Source organism: Mastomys coucha, unplaced genomic scaffold (genome assembly GCF_008632895.1).
Source record: "Mastomys coucha isolate ucsf_1 unplaced genomic scaffold, UCSF_Mcou_1 pScaffold1, whole genome shotgun sequence".
NCBI classification, from domain to species: domain Eukaryota; kingdom Metazoa; phylum Chordata; class Mammalia; order Rodentia; family Muridae; genus Mastomys; species Mastomys coucha.
The window spans coordinates 30,143,176-30,152,922 of NW_022196891.1; the positions used below are offsets into that span (position 1 = coordinate 30,143,176).

At 44.4% G+C, this 9,747-nt stretch overlaps 1 non-coding gene across 1 annotated transcript; it reads left to right on the forward strand.

Moving 5' to 3' along the window:
• The first annotated feature begins 223 nt into the window (after positions 1-223).
• Positions 224-330, forward strand: LOC116072496. Its single transcript, XR_004111490.1, has one exon. It is a non-coding gene; the product is annotated as a U6 spliceosomal RNA (small nuclear RNA).
• Positions 331-9,747: the final 9,417 nt, after the last annotated feature.

Sequence of the window (9,747 nt, forward strand, 5' to 3'; positions counted from 1 at the left end):
GGGGGCAAAAATCTCAAAGGAGGAACAAGATAACAAGATAACAAGATAAAACACACTGAGCAGGAAGTAGGACGATACCGTAAGAATACTACGACAGCAACAAACGAGAAAAAGACGCAGACATAGTTAAGATGGACTGACGTAGACCATGCCACAGATATCTCCGAGAGTTAATGGGAGGAGACTAACATGCTGAGAAAGTGGGAAAAGAATGAGGGCTGGCGTGCTAGCTTCGGCAGCACATATACTAAAATTGGAACAATACAGAGAAGATTAGCATGGCCCCTGTGCAAGGATGACATGCAAATTCGTGAAGCGTTCCATATTAAAAAAAAAAAAATGAGGGCTGTCAAGATGGCTCAGTGGATGAAGGTGCTTGCTGCCCAGTCTGAAAACCTGAGTTCAATCCCAGGACCCACATGGTAGAAAGAGAGAACCGACTCCTGCAGGTTGCCCTCTGACCTCCACCCATGGTCATGGCATCATCCCACACAAAATAAATAAGTGCAGTAAAAATTGCAATAAATGAAATAGTGAAGTAAAGATTATAGCAAGAGAGGACAGAAAACATTAAATTCGAAAATTTGTATTGTTCCTGGGGGCTGGAGAGAGCGCTCAGTGGGCCATAGCACTGGCTGCTCTTCCAGAGGATCAATATTTAATCCTAGTACTCACGTGGTACCTCCCAACCGTCCTTAGTTCCAGTCATAGAGGATCTGATGTCCTCTTCTGGCTTCTCTGGACATCAAGCACACACATGGTGCACAGACACACATGCAAGCAAAACACTCACACGTAAGAGTAAAATAAAACTAGTTAAAGAGACGATACTGCTGTTCCTAAGTAGAGGGGGAAATGGAAAGGGAGTCAAAATAGAGAAGTTTTTAAGATCAGTCTATTGAAGACAAAAGTTAATTAGATCCATGTATGAGAGAAGACAACAATGCTATCAGTTCCGAAAGCAGTTAGCTACAAAGAAAAAAAAATATCATTCTTAATTTCAGTTTTCCCTATAGTGCCAAATATAAGATACTCATAGAACAATAGAGTCAATTTGAAGAAGAAAAATTATGACTTTCTTGGTCCTAAGTAAGCCAAAAAAAAAAAAAAAAAAAGTAGTCAAAACATGTATTTTCATCATGGCCCCCTCAGGGTTTTTAAAATCTTCTCAGGGTTTCTGTGGAGTCAAAACCATTTTCCCTATAAAACCAGCTCATCACTGGCCCCATTCTTGGTGGTGCTATTTGTGCAAGGGGTCCATGGCACAGTACCAACTGTACAGGTCGTCACTCTATTCTTCATTTACACACACACATGTGAGCACACACAGGAATGCATGCATGCATGCACACCCGCGAGTGCGCGCACACACGTGCCCATACATGTGCACATGCACATACACACGAATGCACACACAGGAAAAGAAGAATGTCCTTGATGGAACGAGAAAAAATGCTTATTTTATTAAGTTTTGGACATGAATGTACATTTTTGTCACAGTCCATGGAACAACTAAGGGCTATCCACCAAAAGCTCTGTTAACTATTGGAGTACCAAGGGAAGGCATGGTGTGAGCTGCTACTTTCAGATACCTTCACTATGGCCTGAAAATGAATGCAACAATCCTATTATTTCGAAGAAGACAATTGACAGTGTTTGTTGCCAGTGAGAAACTTGGAGATTTCGAGTCAGCGATGGAGCTCTGTGATGCGTGTTCGATACTTGCCTGGCATACAAGGCATTGGGATCAACCGTCAGTATCAAAACCATGACGAGATTTGAAGAGAAAACTCAAGAGTTGGAAGAGCGGTGCCAGTCTCTCTGGGCTCAGATCCCTAGGACTTGAAAGTGTTCTCTGATGAGCGTTATGGTCACATAAATGATCCTGACTGCTTTGATACCATTTCATGAGATGTGCAAACATTGGCAAGATACATAACTCAGTGAATTGGTATCTCCCAGTTGCCCAAGTGCATGGTAGCCACAAAATTGGGCACAGGGAAAGATCCCTTTTCTGTCTTATGAAAAGACAGCCCAGAGGACCCTATATGTAGCAGGAAGCTCGGTAATAGAGTTTTAGTGTCACATGGCTACTGTGCTTTAAGGGGGAAAAAAAAAATCCTTGTCAGGCTTTATACAATGTCGGGGAAGAACAGCCAGCGTTACCTGAAAAGATAAAGTAGTGTTTCCCTTCCCAATTCTCTATCCTCAGGAGGCCAGCCTCTCCTCCTGTTTTCTGAAACAATGTAACAAATCAAATATAACAATATATGAGAATGTAGCTGTCTCCTGGCAAGCCAAGCATTAAGCTTATTTGCACAAAAACATGTTTTATACCTAACCAAATGAGTTTTCCTGAAGTGGGACACCAGGAAAGTGTCCTCAGATATGCAAGGCTTTCTTAAGACAACTTATTTGGGCTGGGGAGCTGGCTCAGACGTTTAAGTGGCCACCATGCAAGCATGAGGGCCTGCATGTGGTTGCCTCTCACCCTGTGGGTCCCAAGAACCAAACTCAAGACTGTCAGGCTTCTAAGGTGGGACCTTGACCTCTGAGCCATCAGGCCAGTCCAGAGCTATTATTTAGGGCAAAGCCTGGAGTGCACATAGAGTTGTAGCCAAAGGCAGAGGAAAGGGAGATACATAATATATGATGAGCTGTGTTATTAGCTGTGCTATTTGTACTTTGATGGGTGCTTTAAGTGATGCACATTTAGTTTTTATTTAAAAATACACATATAAGGGTTAAGGTTTAAACGCTTGCTCATAATCATCCTCCTAGCAAGACCTTAGGCTGGGGGCTCAACTCCGGTGCTTCTCACTTTTTGAATTTCACTACACACCTCAGAGCAGTGCTTCTCAACCTTCCTCACGCTGCGACCCTTCTCATACAACTCCTCACGGGGTGATTCCCAGCTAGAAATTGATTTCATTGCTACTTCCTTACTGTTTGCTACTGTTATGGATCCTAATGTAAGTATCTGATCTGGGGCCCCAAAGGATCAAGACCCACACAGGCTAAGATCTGTTGCCTTAATGTTTATCTAATCCAAAGGAGATGGCGACCTGTTGTTCAGACGCTCATTAAGACGGCACAACCACTGTGGGACGGGAGAGATGGCTCAGTGGTTAACAACGTGTACTGCTCTTACAGAGGACCTGAGTTCGGTTCCTAGCACCAATGTCTAAATGGCTCCAAACCTTGTAACTCCAGTCCCAGGATATCTATCTGATGCCTCTGGTCTCCTAGGGCACCTGCACTCCTGTGCACACACCCATACACAGGCATAGATAAATGAATCTAAAAACAAAAAAAATGAACCTTCTCAATAGTTATCAGTCCAGGGTGATCTCATTTAATACATTTAGAAACAGTCCCATTTGTCTGCTTTTTAAAGTTTGTGTATTTTTTTTTTAATGTTATGTGTTTGTCTGTGTGATATGTGTACCTGTGTGTGGGTGGATGTGCCTATGTGCTGTTAAGGCTGCAGGAGACGTCGTGTGTCTTCTGTCACTGTCTGTCTTAGTTAGGGTTCCTGTTGTTGCAATGAAACACCTTAACCAAAAGCAAGTTGAGGAGGAAAAGGTTTATTTTGGTTTACACTTCCACACCGTAGTCGACCAACGAAGGAAGTCAGGACAGGAATTCAAAACATGGCAGGAACCTGGAGGCAAGAGCTGATGCAGAGGCCAGGACGGGGTGCTGCTTACTGACTTGCTTAGCCTGCTTTCTAGAGAACCCAGGCCCACCAGCCCAGGGATGGCCCTGCCCACAATGTGCTGGGCCCTTGCCCATCAATCACTAACTAAGAAAATGCCCTACAGGCTTGCCTACAGCCCAATCTTATGGAGGCATTTTCTTAATTGAGGTTCCTTCCTCTCAGATGACTCTAGCTTATGTCAAGTTGACATAAAACTACCCAGCATACTTTCTTTCCTTTTTTTTTTTTTTTTGAGGCAGGGTCTCTTCCTGAACCTCAGGTTTATGCTCTCTAGGCTAGGCAGCCAAGCCAGCAAGCCCCAACAACCGTTTAAGAGCTGGGATAATAGGCATTTGTGGGACCACCTAGCTTGTTGCTGGGTGCTGGAATCAAATTCTAGTCCTCACGATAACTGAGCAAGTGCTCTTAACTGCTGAGCCATCTCAAGCCCCAGTTTTAAAGCTTTGAGACAGTGTCTCATGCAACTCAGAATGACCTTGACTTCTCAAAGTGGCTAAGGATGACCTTGGGTTTCTGACCTTCCTGCTGAAATTACAGATGTGTCGGGGTGGGTGGTGGGTGGGGTAATGATGCCTGATTTTATGAGGTGTTGGAGATTGGACCCAAGAATCTGTATACGCTAGGCAAGCACTCTACCACTCCCATTTTTTTTTAATTGACTGCCTTCTGAACAGTAAGCTTATATGTTCTGAAACCCTTCGCCTACAAAAATAATATCCTTTGAGGCTATGCATAACGAGATGGTGGCAAACGGTGAGCTGTACATCCGTTTTCTTCTATAGCAGGAGGATGGCACCTTGGCACCAGGGCAGATCTACCATAATGCTGATGGAGCAGGAGCTGCAGAGCTCCGCGCCTGCCTGGGTGTGTGAGAGTGTTGCAATAGCTGCAGCTGTGGTGAGTTCTACATGCAGAGAACAGACTGCCGTTGAGACCCAAGTCAGGGGCTGGCAGATGACTCAGCAGCCATGGTGCTTGCCACTCAAGCCCAATTTCTACCCCTGGAACCTACATAACAGAGAGAGAACCAACTTTGCAGGAGTGCCACGGCAATACCCCATCTCATACACAATACTAATAATTTTCAAAAATGAATTCAAAAGGAGCATGTATGGTAAATTGACTGGAGAGGGATCCGAAACTTCACAGTTCTGTCTACCCTCAAATGCATCCCACCCTCATCCCAGGGATTTGTTATTCATTTTCTCATATCTGGTGAATACTTTTGTATTTTAAATTTTTAATTTTAAACTGGAAACAATATATTACTGCTAAAGAAGTTTCCAAAAATTGTTCTTAGCCTCATAAAGTAGACCCGTGCTGGTTTTCTCCCACAATAGTCTGTTTTCTGTATAGGATTTCTGACTGGAAACTTACACAACACATTATTCTCCTGACTTGTTTCACTCGCCGTTGTTTGGGATGGCAGCCATGGCAGTCAGATCAGGACCATGACACACAATAGTTCATTTTTGTTCTGCTGCCTGCATACATGACTGCCATCTGAGTTGATTTGTCCAAGGAGATGCCGGGCCCAGACAGGGTCAACAGTTCTTTGTCTACCATTTTCAAAGTGGGATTATAAAGAAAGGCGGGTCCCTTTCTGTTTTCATGCCCTTTAAACTATGTAGCACAAGTTGGCAACAGCCTTCCATCACTACAGAGAAATCCTGGTTGCAGCTACTTAGGAAATAACGAGATTTATTCTAACTGATGGCTCCAGAGATTTCAGTTCAAGACTGAACAGCTCCATTGCTCTGGACAAGGGATAGAAATCATATATTTGGGGCAAACTGCTTACGGCTTGAACCAGGACACAGAAAGAAAGACAGTCCTGCAATCTCCTTCAAGAGCATATTCTCAGTAACCAAAAGGTCTCCCATAAGGCTCCACCTCCTAAAGTCCACAACACCTCTAAATAGCATTGCACTGGGCAAGCCTCTGTTATGTTGAGTGTCTGGGAGACATCATAAAACCTATTATATTGCTGGGCAGTGGTGGTGCACACCTTTAATCCCAGCCTTTGGGAGGCAGAGGCAGGCAGATTTCTGAGTTCCAGGCCAGCCTGGTCTACAGAGTGAGTTTCAGGACAGCCAGGGCTATACAGAGAAACCCTATCTTGAAAATAAACAAATAAATAAAACCTGTTATATGCCAACATTTAGACCATAGCAGTAACCCTCTAATTGTTTCTTGTTGCATCCTTACAGAGGGGGCAAGCAGCCATTAGTGGAACATGAGGAAAAGAGGGAAGAGCTTTGTAAAGCCCTTCTTGTTGTTTCTTGAACCAAGGCATATTTCTATGCTTATATTTTGGCTTGTCAGTTCTTCCTTGACACAGAGAACTGCCCCAATATCCTTTGAGAGCTCCTCGTTCTACCCAAGCTTGTGATACCTTCCGAATGGAACAGACTGTTACGAAGGCAAGGCTGGCCATGCTTTCAGCTCTGGTGTGTTTGTGGTTCCAGTAACTGGTATCAATCTTCGGCTCCCTGCTCTTCAGGAAAGAGATACAAAGTCTGCTGCGGAGTAGGCAGAGCGGGCCGCATCCTGCCCAGCTGGGCATCCTTCCTGTAGCTGCCTCCTGTGCTGGCTTCCTGCCGTCCTGACTGCCCACCGAAATGTTCAGCAGAAACCGATGCTGATGGTATCTGCTTTCCCAGATCTACAAGGGGCCTCCCAGCTGCAGATGGGTGACAGTGACAATTAACCTTCAAGGAGCCCTGAGCCCAGGTATGGAGCACACAGCAGCACCAGCCACCTCCGGTAGTCGGCACACCTGCGTCCCACAGATCTGAGATGCTACGATTTGCCAGGGTAGAAGAACCACACGTCACTGATATTATTTCCCCTCTCCAAGGGCCTGTCAGTCCTTGACTTTTCTTCATCAAAAGTTCTCTTTCAACAAGCTACAGATTGTATAAGCTGTAATGTGTTAACATCACATATTGTATCAATAGGCCCTACAATCCTGTTTGGGAATCTTCTAGCTCGCCATTAAACTGTTTTGTTTTGTTTTCCCAAGTTTTCCCTCACTATCAACTTTAAACTTTATTTATTTAGAGACAGTGTCTTAGGTAGTCCAGTCAGGCCTCAGACTGTGTAGTTGGGCATGACCTTGAAGTCTTGATCCTCCTGCCTCCATGTCCTGAGTGGTAGGATTACAAGTGTGAACCACCACATCAAACTTAGACAGTACTGGGATTGAACCAGGGCCTTGTGAATGCTAGACAGGCACTCTCCCCATTGAATTACATTTTTAGCCCTAAAATATATTTGCTTTTGACAATATCATCTTAACCTTATTTTGCTACTATCCCCATTGCTCGGTGCTAGCATGGAAACTAGGTCCTGGCACATGCTAAGACATTTTTTTTTCTTTCATTGTATACTCCATTTTATTTTATTTTATTGTTATTATTCTTTTTTTTTTTTTTTTGAGACAGGGTTTCTGTGTGTCACCTTGGCTGTCTTGGAACTTGCTCTGTAGACCAGGCTGGCCTCGAACTCAGAAATCTGCCTGCCTCTGCCTCCCAAGTGCTGGGATTAAAGGCGTGTACCACCATGTCTGGCTCCATTTTATTTTTTTTTAAACATTTTATTTATTTATTTTACGTGTTTTGGTGGAGGTGGGGTGCGCATATGTCATAGCAACTCTTATAAAAGACAACATTAAATTGGGGCTGGCTTGCAAGTTTAGAAGTTCAGTCCATTATCATCAAGGCAGGAACATGGCAGCATCCAGGCAGGCATGGGGCTGAGAATTCTACATCTTAATCTGAAGGCTGTCAGGAGAAGATTGCCTTCCATGCTAACACATGTTGTCATGAGCTCTATCACTGTCATGGTTCTGAGTCTGGCTTTCTGTTGTTAGCTGGATCATCTTCATATGTGTACCCAGGTCCCGAGCTCAAATCCCAGCAACCACATGGTGGCTCACAACCATCCATAATGAGATCTGATGCCCTCTTTTGGTGTGTCTAAAGACAGCTACATTGTACTTACATATAAAAAAATAAATAAATCTTTAAAAAAAAGATCACATCGTCTTTAAAAAAAATTGAGCACTTTAAAATCCAGTCTCAAAAAAAAAAAAAAAAACAAAAACAAAAAACAAAAAACGAAAAAAACAAAGTCTCTTTTAAAACCTCTTCAACAATCTAGTCTCAGCCAGGCGGTGGTGGTACACGCCTTTAATCCCAGCACTTAGGAGGCAGAGGCAGGCGGATTTCTGAGTTCCAGGCCAGCCTGGTCTACAGAGTGAGTTCCGGGACAGCCAGAGCTATACAGAGAAACCCTGTCTCGAAAAACAAAAAACAAAAAAAACCAACCAAACAAAAAAATCTAGTCTCGCAACTATGGCTCCTGTGAAATAAAAAATAAGTTAATTAATTTCTTACTTCAAGAGGGAAGAACCAGGGTACAGTCACACAATCTGATCGATGTCTTGGCTACACTCACCACCTTCTGGGCTCCTCCAAAGGCCTGCGTCACTTCTCCATCTGCATGCTCTATAGCACACTCAGCTTGACTTCTAAGCCTAGGCAGGATCCACTCCACAGCGGCTGCTGGTTTCGGTGCTCATCCCATGGTACTGGCATCTCCAAAATGCTGGGGTCTCCTGCTGCCAGTGGGCTGCACTTTCGCCAACAGCTTCTCATAGGCTCTCTTCATGGAGCCAAGTCTCGACTTTTCTGTATGACACCTTCAACTGGGCCTTACACTTCCCCTGAGGCTACACCTTCTCTAATGGGCTCTCCTATCCTCTCAGGAGTGCCAAGCCTCAAGTGCTCTTCATGACCTTTTCATGCTTTCAAAAGTGCCACCTGGCTGACTCCTATACTACCAAGTTCAGTTGCCACCGTGAGGTACACAACCTTGACTACCTCTGGAACTCTGACTCTCAGGAAACACTACAGAGAAAATTTTACTTCAATGACGCTGTCTCTTCTTAGGTGAGGTGATTGCCACACTATCTCAGCTTCAGCTGACGAATACCAGTTGTTCCAGTGAGACAAAGGTTTTGCTTTAGTGTTTCTGGTCTCTTGGGGTTTTTTTTTTTTTTGGTTTTTTGAGACAGGGTTTCTCTGTATAGCCCTGGCTGTCCTGGAACTCACTCTGTAGACCAGGCTGGCCTCGAACTCAGAAATCCCCCTGCCTCTGCCTCCCAAGTGCTGGGATTAAAGGTGTGCGCCACCACTGCCCGGCCTGGTCTCTTGTTAATCACAGCTGATTCTTCAGCTCTGGCTGACCAGACACCATAGATTCTTCACACAAATGGCCAGGTAGAGTCTTCACTTCCCTCTGAAGTATTACATGCCAGGTCTTCATCTGCACTGCTCTCAACACTCTTATCTTCATAGTTCCAACAGAATAGCCCACAGAGCTCTCAACACTCAATAGCTTTTCCAGCCCACAGTTCAAAAGTCCTTCCATGATCCTCCACAAAACAATGTGGTCAGATCTGTCACAGCCATACCCCACTCCTGGTACCAATTTCTGTCCTAATTAGGGTCACTATTGTTGTGATGAAGTGATGAAATACCATAATCAAAACAACTTGGGGATGAAGGGGTTTATTTCGTTCATCATTCCATATAATAGATCATCATCAAAAGCATGAGGGCAGGAAGTTGATCAAACAGGGTAGGAACCTGGGGGCAGATGGTGATGCAGAAGCCATGGAGGGATGCTGCCTACTGGTGTTCCCCATGGCTTGCTCAGACTGCTTCCTTACAAAACCCAGGACCACCAGTCCAGGGATGGCACCACCCACAATGTACTGAGCCCTCCCTCATCAATCTCTAATTAAGAAAATGTCTACAACTGGATCTCATGGAGACATTTTTTCAATTGAGATTCCATCCTTTCAGATGACTCTACTTTGTGTTTAGCTGACATAAAACCATCCAGCACAGGGAGTGGGCACATCTAGTGAAGATCTTCTGCATCACTCCATCAGAGAAGGGCACGTGAACATGCTCAAAATGAGAAGGGTAAGGCCCAACTTCCACTTTCATAACTAG